This window comes from Eutrema salsugineum, unplaced genomic scaffold (genome assembly GCF_000478725.1).
Source record: "Eutrema salsugineum unplaced genomic scaffold, Eutsalg1_0 scaffold_9, whole genome shotgun sequence".
NCBI lineage: Eukaryota > Viridiplantae > Streptophyta > Magnoliopsida > Brassicales > Brassicaceae > Eutrema > Eutrema salsugineum.
The window spans coordinates 9,371,964-9,379,943 of NW_006256342.1; the positions used below are offsets into that span (position 1 = coordinate 9,371,964).

The 7,980-nt window shown below is 35.6% G+C and overlaps 1 non-coding gene across 1 annotated transcript; it reads right to left on the bottom strand.

Annotated features, from left to right (window-relative positions):
* Window positions 1–6,420: 6,420 nt before the first annotated feature.
* Window positions 6,421–6,527, bottom strand: LOC112087175. The gene has a single exon (XR_002899938.1). It is a non-coding gene; the product is annotated as a small nucleolar RNA R71 (small nucleolar RNA).
* Window positions 6,528–7,980: the final 1,453 nt, after the last annotated feature.

A 7,980-nucleotide genomic window follows, 5' to 3' on the forward strand; every position in this document is an offset into this window, starting at 1 on the left:
ATGACCAATTTAGAGCTTTGTAGAGTTGACATCTCAGCATGGCAGACATGTAAATAACACATGAGATAAATGTTGTTTTTAAAATGTTCTTTTCAATTCGAGTTCAATGATTGGTTCAACAAACGCTCAAATTGGTCATGCTCTCTCTACATCTATTGAGGTGTATACTTCTATGTTATAATTTTTTTTATCTATCTTTCTCTTCTGGCTTTCGTATTAATGATAAATACAATGAACGTTCACACTAGCTAGTATTATACAATATATATAATATATGTTTATGTTAGCTTGGATGTGTGAGTGTAAGTGAGCTCATTTGTACTGAAAAATCCACCCATCTAACCATCTTCTGCAAACAATATAGTGCGTTACAAATTTAAATCTCTTATTTATCCATGAATGCATAAAGTGTATGCCTGCATGAGCATTCACGCACGTATCTATCCACTTATTCTAAATATCTTCTTGATAAAAATTATGTTTGTTGAAGTAAATATGAGAGTTTTATAAAACTCTCTAAATTTATAAAACAATTCTTTTAATTAATTGTAGCAAAAATATATTTTAAATCTATTGTTCTCACCAGTTCCATCAGTTTCAGTATCACACTCTAAATTAATAATTTCGGCTTCCTGTACAGTAAAAGATTAAAATTATACATATGTATGCGTGTTAACATATATAATTATGTATTATTTTTGTCTTTTTCTGTACAGGAAGTCGAAGTTATTAATTTAGAGAGTGATACTGAAATTGATGGAACTGGTGAAAACAATAGATTTAAAATATATTTTTGTTACAATTAATTAGAAGAAGTGTTTTATAAATTTGGAGAGTTTTATAAAACTCTCATATTTACTTTTACAAACATAAACTCTAATTTTTATCAAGAAGATATTTAGAATAAGTGGATAGCTACATGCGTGAATGCTCATGCAGACATACACTTTGTGCATTCATGGATAAATAAGAGATTTAAATTTGTAATGCACCATATTGTTTGCAGAAGATGGTTGGATGGGCGGATTTTCCTGTACAAATGAGCTCACTTACACTCACACATCCAAGCTAACATAAACATATATTATATATATTGTGTAATACTAGCTAGTGTGAACGTTCATTGCATTTATCATTAATATGAAAAAATAGAAGAGAAAGATAGAAAAAAGTTATAACATAGAAGTATATACCTCAATAGATGTAGAGCGAGCATGACCAATTTGAGCGTTTGTTGAACCAATCATGGAACTCAAATTGAGAAGAACATTTTAAAAACAAAATTTGTCTCATGTGTGACTGTCATGCTGAGGTGTCAACTCTTCAAGCTCCTAATTGGTCATGCTCGCTCTACATCTACTGAGGTATATACTACAAGTCTTCTTGTTTCCGATCACTATGCCCACACCAAATATATTATCACATCATCTATCTTTTTTCAGGAATCAAATGATAATTTTGATTCTAATACATACACATATCATCTTTGCTTTGAAATCAAAAGATAATTTTGATCAGTATGTGATAACATATATAAGATATATCATCATCCATTGATGGATCTATAATCTAGAATATAGTACAACAATTCAAAATCATATTCCCTGGAAACAACAATAAGGTCTCCCCAAACAATATATATATATATATATATATATATATACACAAAAAAATGGGAATTAACTATGAGATATTTTTGCATTAATAGCAAAGTTTGGGACCTATTACAGATCATCGTGGTTTGGATTGAGAGCGAAGATTTGAGGGGCCTGACATGTTCGAGACTTAAGTTCTTGTTCCCTTTCTTTAATGTTGTCTGAGAATCAATCTTAGATGAAATTTTATGAAATCAAAATGATATTAGAAGCATAATACATTTACAGTTTTATGTAGTAATGTATTTATACTTCTCATTATTCTTATGAAAAGCGAGATGAGATACCTTTTGGTCTTTATAAAAAAACCAATAATTTATGTGAAGTTAGATTCTTAAATAAATGCTTTCAGAATTTTATAGATAATAACACTATATAAATTTTCTTAAGAAAAAGTGATATTTTAATACTTTAATTTGTTTATAAAACAAATAGGAAAAGGAAAATCAGTAAAGTTTATAATATGTTTGATTAATTAGTATGCCAGTTTGAGCTAAGCATTGAACTTGTAAATCTTTTATTGTTTGTAACGCTTGTTCGTATAGTAAACAATATTAATTTTCTAAAACAAATTTTCTAAAGTGTTGACCAGAAAAAAATTTACTATAAGAAAGTAATTCCAATGTTTACACCATAAACTGTTTGACTGAAACTATTAATGGTTTTGGTTTGAAATCCAAAATTCAAAATTATTAAACAGAGCAAATATATTACTTTAGGAAAATTACTAGGTGATTATCTGCATAATTCTTTTATTCAAAAATGCAAATATAATGTATATAAATAAAAATATAAAATGTTCGCTGATATTTTTAATTGCAAATATATGTGCTGATTATGAAATTATATATAATGATTAAAGTTATATTTATTTTGTAATACAATTGCATAAATGCTAGATATTAGTTTTATAATTGATTTTAATAATATTTTTATATGAATAAGTTACATATTAAATATATTAAATTGGATTAATATGTTCTATCTAACCTTTTTCGTGCTTTTAATCAGTTCTTGGATTTGCTCTTCGTTGGTCTCCACTAAATCTGGTGGGACACTGATCTTGAATTTTGCAAAAGGTCTTGGCTGGTGACCTTGCTTTTCCTTATCCTTCTCCTTTGGCCAATTACCCTTTGTCTAATCCTTGCAAAATATTTGAGTTTTACAGATTAAATGTTTGAGTTTTAAATATATAATTGATATAAACTAATCTCTAACAAATTGATGTTAATGGCATATGATGTAATTAATCTAATAAGTTGAACATACTTTCAAAAAATCTCTAAGAATCTTTCTGAGATTGACAACTCAACATTGCATTCATGTAAATAATACATGGGACAAAGGTTTTTGTAAGCGTCCTTATCAATTAATAATATAAGACTTGTCAATTAATAATATAAGATTACTGACCGTTTGAAAATTAGTCGACTTATTTTGTGAGTTTGTTTGACAATGATAATTAGTTGACTATGAACGCTTAATCTGATATTAGCTTATTATGAGAAATAAATGTAGGTTTTAGTTAGCTACAAATATATTGGGTATTGTAAATGAATTTGAACCTGATCCGGGCCCATGGGATCCCACCGAGTCTGCATCGTTAACATGCCTGCAGTGGAAAGAGAAGACATAATCAATAATGGAGGATAAAGAGGATTTGTTAGTCGGAGGAGGCGGTGGTGTACTACTGGTAGCTAGCTTGAAAACTGGCGAAATTACTGGTTCGAATCGTGACTTGCTTGCTCTACCATCTTCCATGAACTAACGTCATTAAGTCTCTCCCTCTCCTAATATCACTCGCTTCGGTTTTTATATTCGTCGATGGATTTTAAATGGACTTACATTTACTTGTTTTTTTTTTTACTTTCTTCTTAGTTCCCTCGATCATTTTTGAAAATCCGGTGAATATGAATCTGGTTAAGAATGAACAATTCTGAAAAATGCTCCTTTATTTAGAATCTCTCAAACAATCTCACAAGATCTGTTTGATCAATATTACACGCAGTCAACCCTGACTCGACCCTGACTGATTCTTAACTACCCGAATTTCTCTCTCAAGTGTTCTGATTACAACCTTATGCCAGTTCTCCTCACTCACCCAATTCACCTTTTTTTTTCTTAAGGCTTGATCTAAAGTGATACGACCCGCTCCTTTAAAAAAGCTCTCGCATATTCTTCAAAGATCTCTTTCCTTAGTTAGATATTCTCCAGATCTTCTTCAAAGATCTCTTTCTTTTTCTTCTGGTCCACGTCACATTCTTATTAATCTGAACGATTATGCCACATCACTCCTGATTACCTTGTTACACGAACAGAACTTCAAACTCCTTGTGCTAACAATCTCCCCTTTTTTATCTGAATGTACTCTCTCAAGCCTCCTCTTCAATACCTGTTACTCAAGCACACTAAAACCACAAGACATAGCAATATGCAGCAAGGCATAACACACTCATACGACCAAAAACAGTAACTCAATATAGATAGATAAAATATGCCTTAGGGGATAATAAGGTCTGTTACAAAAACCACAAATAAGTAAAATAAAACTGAATAAAACTCCTGAAACTCAAGCACTATTAGATGATAAAGATCGTAAAAACTTCAAAATTCCAAACACTAATAGAAAACTCCCCCTAAGTCCTTGATCACTAGTGCAGCCACAAACTTGACTCTGTGAGGAGACAGGTTCACACGGTCTGTGGTGGGAATCCAGTTAGCACAGCACAGTCTGTACACCAACTTCATCAGAGGACTGAATGCGGGCTGTTCCAGGTCATTCCAGCAATCAACTTTTCCACTAGACAGAAGAGCCGCAGCAGCATCCAACGAATAATTGTCCAGGACTTCAGAGTATTGAGGTGACTCCCGAGAAGGATTCTCCAACAGGTTGTTGATCACATAGGGTGAGAACTCGAACATTTGACCCCGGACATAAAAATAGTTGACTCCCTCACGACATACCATATCACCCAAGTTGGCGTGGAATTCACGGACGATATAAAGGATGTATCGTTGGACATCAATCACTGAGTAGATCAGACCAGTTCGCCGAAAAAAATCTTCAAGTTCCTTGAACTGAGATGCCCCTGGTGACAGAAAGATTTGGTCATGAAACCCTCGAAGTTCCAGCTGAGCATGTCTTTGCTGTCCTTCCACAGTGTAAAAGTGATGATTGAGGGGGCGACACGGCGGCAACATCAAGTGAGGATAGTTATAATCCTTGATGAGCTGCAGCTGGCGATGGATCTCGTATCAAGCAGAGAAATCAGTGTATGGAAACACTTCTTCACAATCAGAGCTGCTGATGTGGGTGCAGTGGGCAACACAAGTTTTACCCTAGACAAGCTGCAAGTGCACAACAAACGCAATAGTACTTAGGGATCGAATCCACAGGGATTTCTGTGTTTAGGACTTCTAACTGATGCTAAAAACAATCGTAAACCTAATCTAATAAAAAAGGGTTTAGATTTGTCATTAAATCTAATTATGCAGAGAAATAAAAAGCTGGAAATAAAATCGGTTGAAAACTATATGAAAAACGGCGCTGGGTTCAAGGTTCATCTTTAGGGTTCATGTTATAAAACACGAGGAATTTAGGCAAGGATTTTCTATGACTCTTAAACTAAGATAGACACATCTAAGATTAGCCAACTCTCATCACCCTAATCATCTAATCACTTGTTCATGGCAATTAACTCTCGCTCTCATGCCAGAACAAATTCATGCTTTGTAGATCGGAATCCATCTCGGCTTACTTATCCTCCGTAGGTAGCTTTCGTCTCCTACGACGGTAACGTCCATAAGATCCATTTCAGGCAACCCAGATTCAACACTCTCGTGACTCAGATTTAACCTAGAATCAGATTATGGCGCCTTTTTCGGGGATTTGCTTTGCTGTCTTTTTATTTTTTCTTGTTCTAATTTCTGTTCTAAACACCTAATCTCTAGTTTCTTCTTAAGTTTCAGATAATCTCTTTCTTTTCTTTTCTTTTTCTCTGTCTTTTGATAAGTGCATGAATACCAGACGCAAACCTGCACCAAATATTCCGATTCTAGACGAGATTGTCAAACACAAAACATAACTTCGAAGACTTAGACGAACGCAAGGGATGGCCGACGACGACCAAACTGGAGATCCCGTAAAGCGAAACCTTAATTAAGGCCATGATGATTCCGATCATGGTGATGACCAAGAGGATGATCAGTAGATGGAGACGGAAACCAAATCCCTCCAAGAAATTCCCAAAACCGAGATGTTGTAGACCAGAGGAGAGGACGTGAAGATCTTGATGCACCAGTCAACACTGCTGAAGACGAGAACTAAGGATTACAGCCGAATGGACGCAATAACCGCTCCATTCAACCCGTAAATAACCACCGAAGACAAGCCTGAAATCATCGTATAGCTGACTTTGATGCACTGACTCAGAACTTTCAGAATCGATCTGCAATTCAAGTACCATTCCAAAACCGGAATGAGTTCGAAGTCAAGCCTCAGATAATCTCTTTGGTGAAACAAAATAAATTTCATGGAGTCCCTTCTGAACATCCAATGAAGCATATTGAGCTTTTTGAAGAAAATCTGCAGCATAATGAGAACAAACCAAGTTCTAGTAGATTATCATAAGTGTAAGTTTTTCCATTTTCATTAAGTGATAAAGCTCACCGTTGATTGAAATCTTTGCCTGCAAGATCGATTACTAACTAGGAAGAATGCGAAACCGCTTTCCTGAACCATTTCAATACTAAGTCAAGGTCGAACCTACTGAGAAACAAGATCAAAAGTTTCCAGCAAGGTCCGGTCGAATCTTTCTATGAAGCCTGGAAGCGTTTTAAGGAATATGAGCGTGATTGTACACACAACGGATTTTTCGGATCAAGCCTGCTAAGCACATTCTATAGAGGATTGTAACCGAATTACAAGCTCTCACTTAACACAGCCAGCAACAGAGATTTGCTCAAGCTAATAGCAATGATTGCCCAGAGTATGATCGCTTGACAAAGCCGACAAGAACAGACAACAAGGTGATTACCAAATTGAAGAAATGATGAGCCAACTTCTCAAGATCCATAGTCGCCCAGCCCATTGATGCGAGCAAGGGTTGCTTTCGCAAAATAGTTTTAAATTTATAAACCCTAGTGTCTGCAAGTGCACAGCCGTGTGTTGTAGTACTTAAGGTGTCGATCCACAGGGAGAGTTATCTTTTCCTGCAGAAACTTCAAATTGGATTAGTAATCGAACTCAAAGACCAATTGGGGTTTTTGTGGGGTTGTGTGTCACGATTTCTAAACTAAACAGGAAATAAAAATAGATCAAAAAAAGGATGAAAAACGTGCTGGGCATAGAGTTCATCTCTAGGGTTCATGATCTAAGATACAAGGAATTTAGGTAAGGATTTTCTATGATTCTGAAACTAGGATAGACACTTGTAAGATTAGCCAACTCTCGTCACCCTAATCATCTACCACTTATTCATGGCAATTAACTCTCGCTCTCATGCCAGAACAAGATCATGCTTTGTAGCTCAGAATCCATCTCAGCTTACGTATCCTCCATAGGTAGCTTTCGTCTCCTACGACGGGGACGTCCATAAGATCCAGTTCAGGCAACCTAGATACAACACTCTCGTGGCTCGGATTTAACCTAGGATCGGACACTGGTTAGCTCCTCCAGCGTTACCGCTTTGAGATTTGGATGAATGGGAGAGTCATTTAAAATCGAAATCCTTTAACCTAAAAAACCTAGATGTCATCGATCATGGTGTCCCTTTCGATGGCCCTCTTCACCCAGCAAGGTGACTACTCAAACATGGCTGAGCTTGACAATATCATCTTTGGTTTTGAAATAGAAAAGCAGTAAAGTAAAAGAGATTGCAGAAACTGAATAGATAGATGAAAAGAAAGAACAAAGGTTCAAGAGAAAAATCTCTATCTCCCTAATCTAAACCTAAGAAACAAAAGTTTGGTGCCTCTTTATCAAGGAGAAAGGAGCACACACGAAATTAGGTCTCTAAAATACATATTTATAGGTCTCCAAGTGTTTCTGGTCGTCCTTAGGGCTTCTTATGAAAAGAGAATGAGTTGGGCTTGAAAACAGGCCATTGGGCCAAAAATGGGCTTGTCGCAGAAACAAGTCTCTCCAGGCCTGGTAAATGTTGGTACACCGTGGATGAAGGCTCTCAGGCGTGGCCAGGATGTTGCTCACCGCAGTCACGAGCTCCTGAGCCGCGGTGGTTGGTCTATGATCTCCAAACTTCATTCCTTCTCTTGCTTCTTTCGCGAGACTGCAGAATATGTCTTCAGTAAATTGGAAATAACTTAT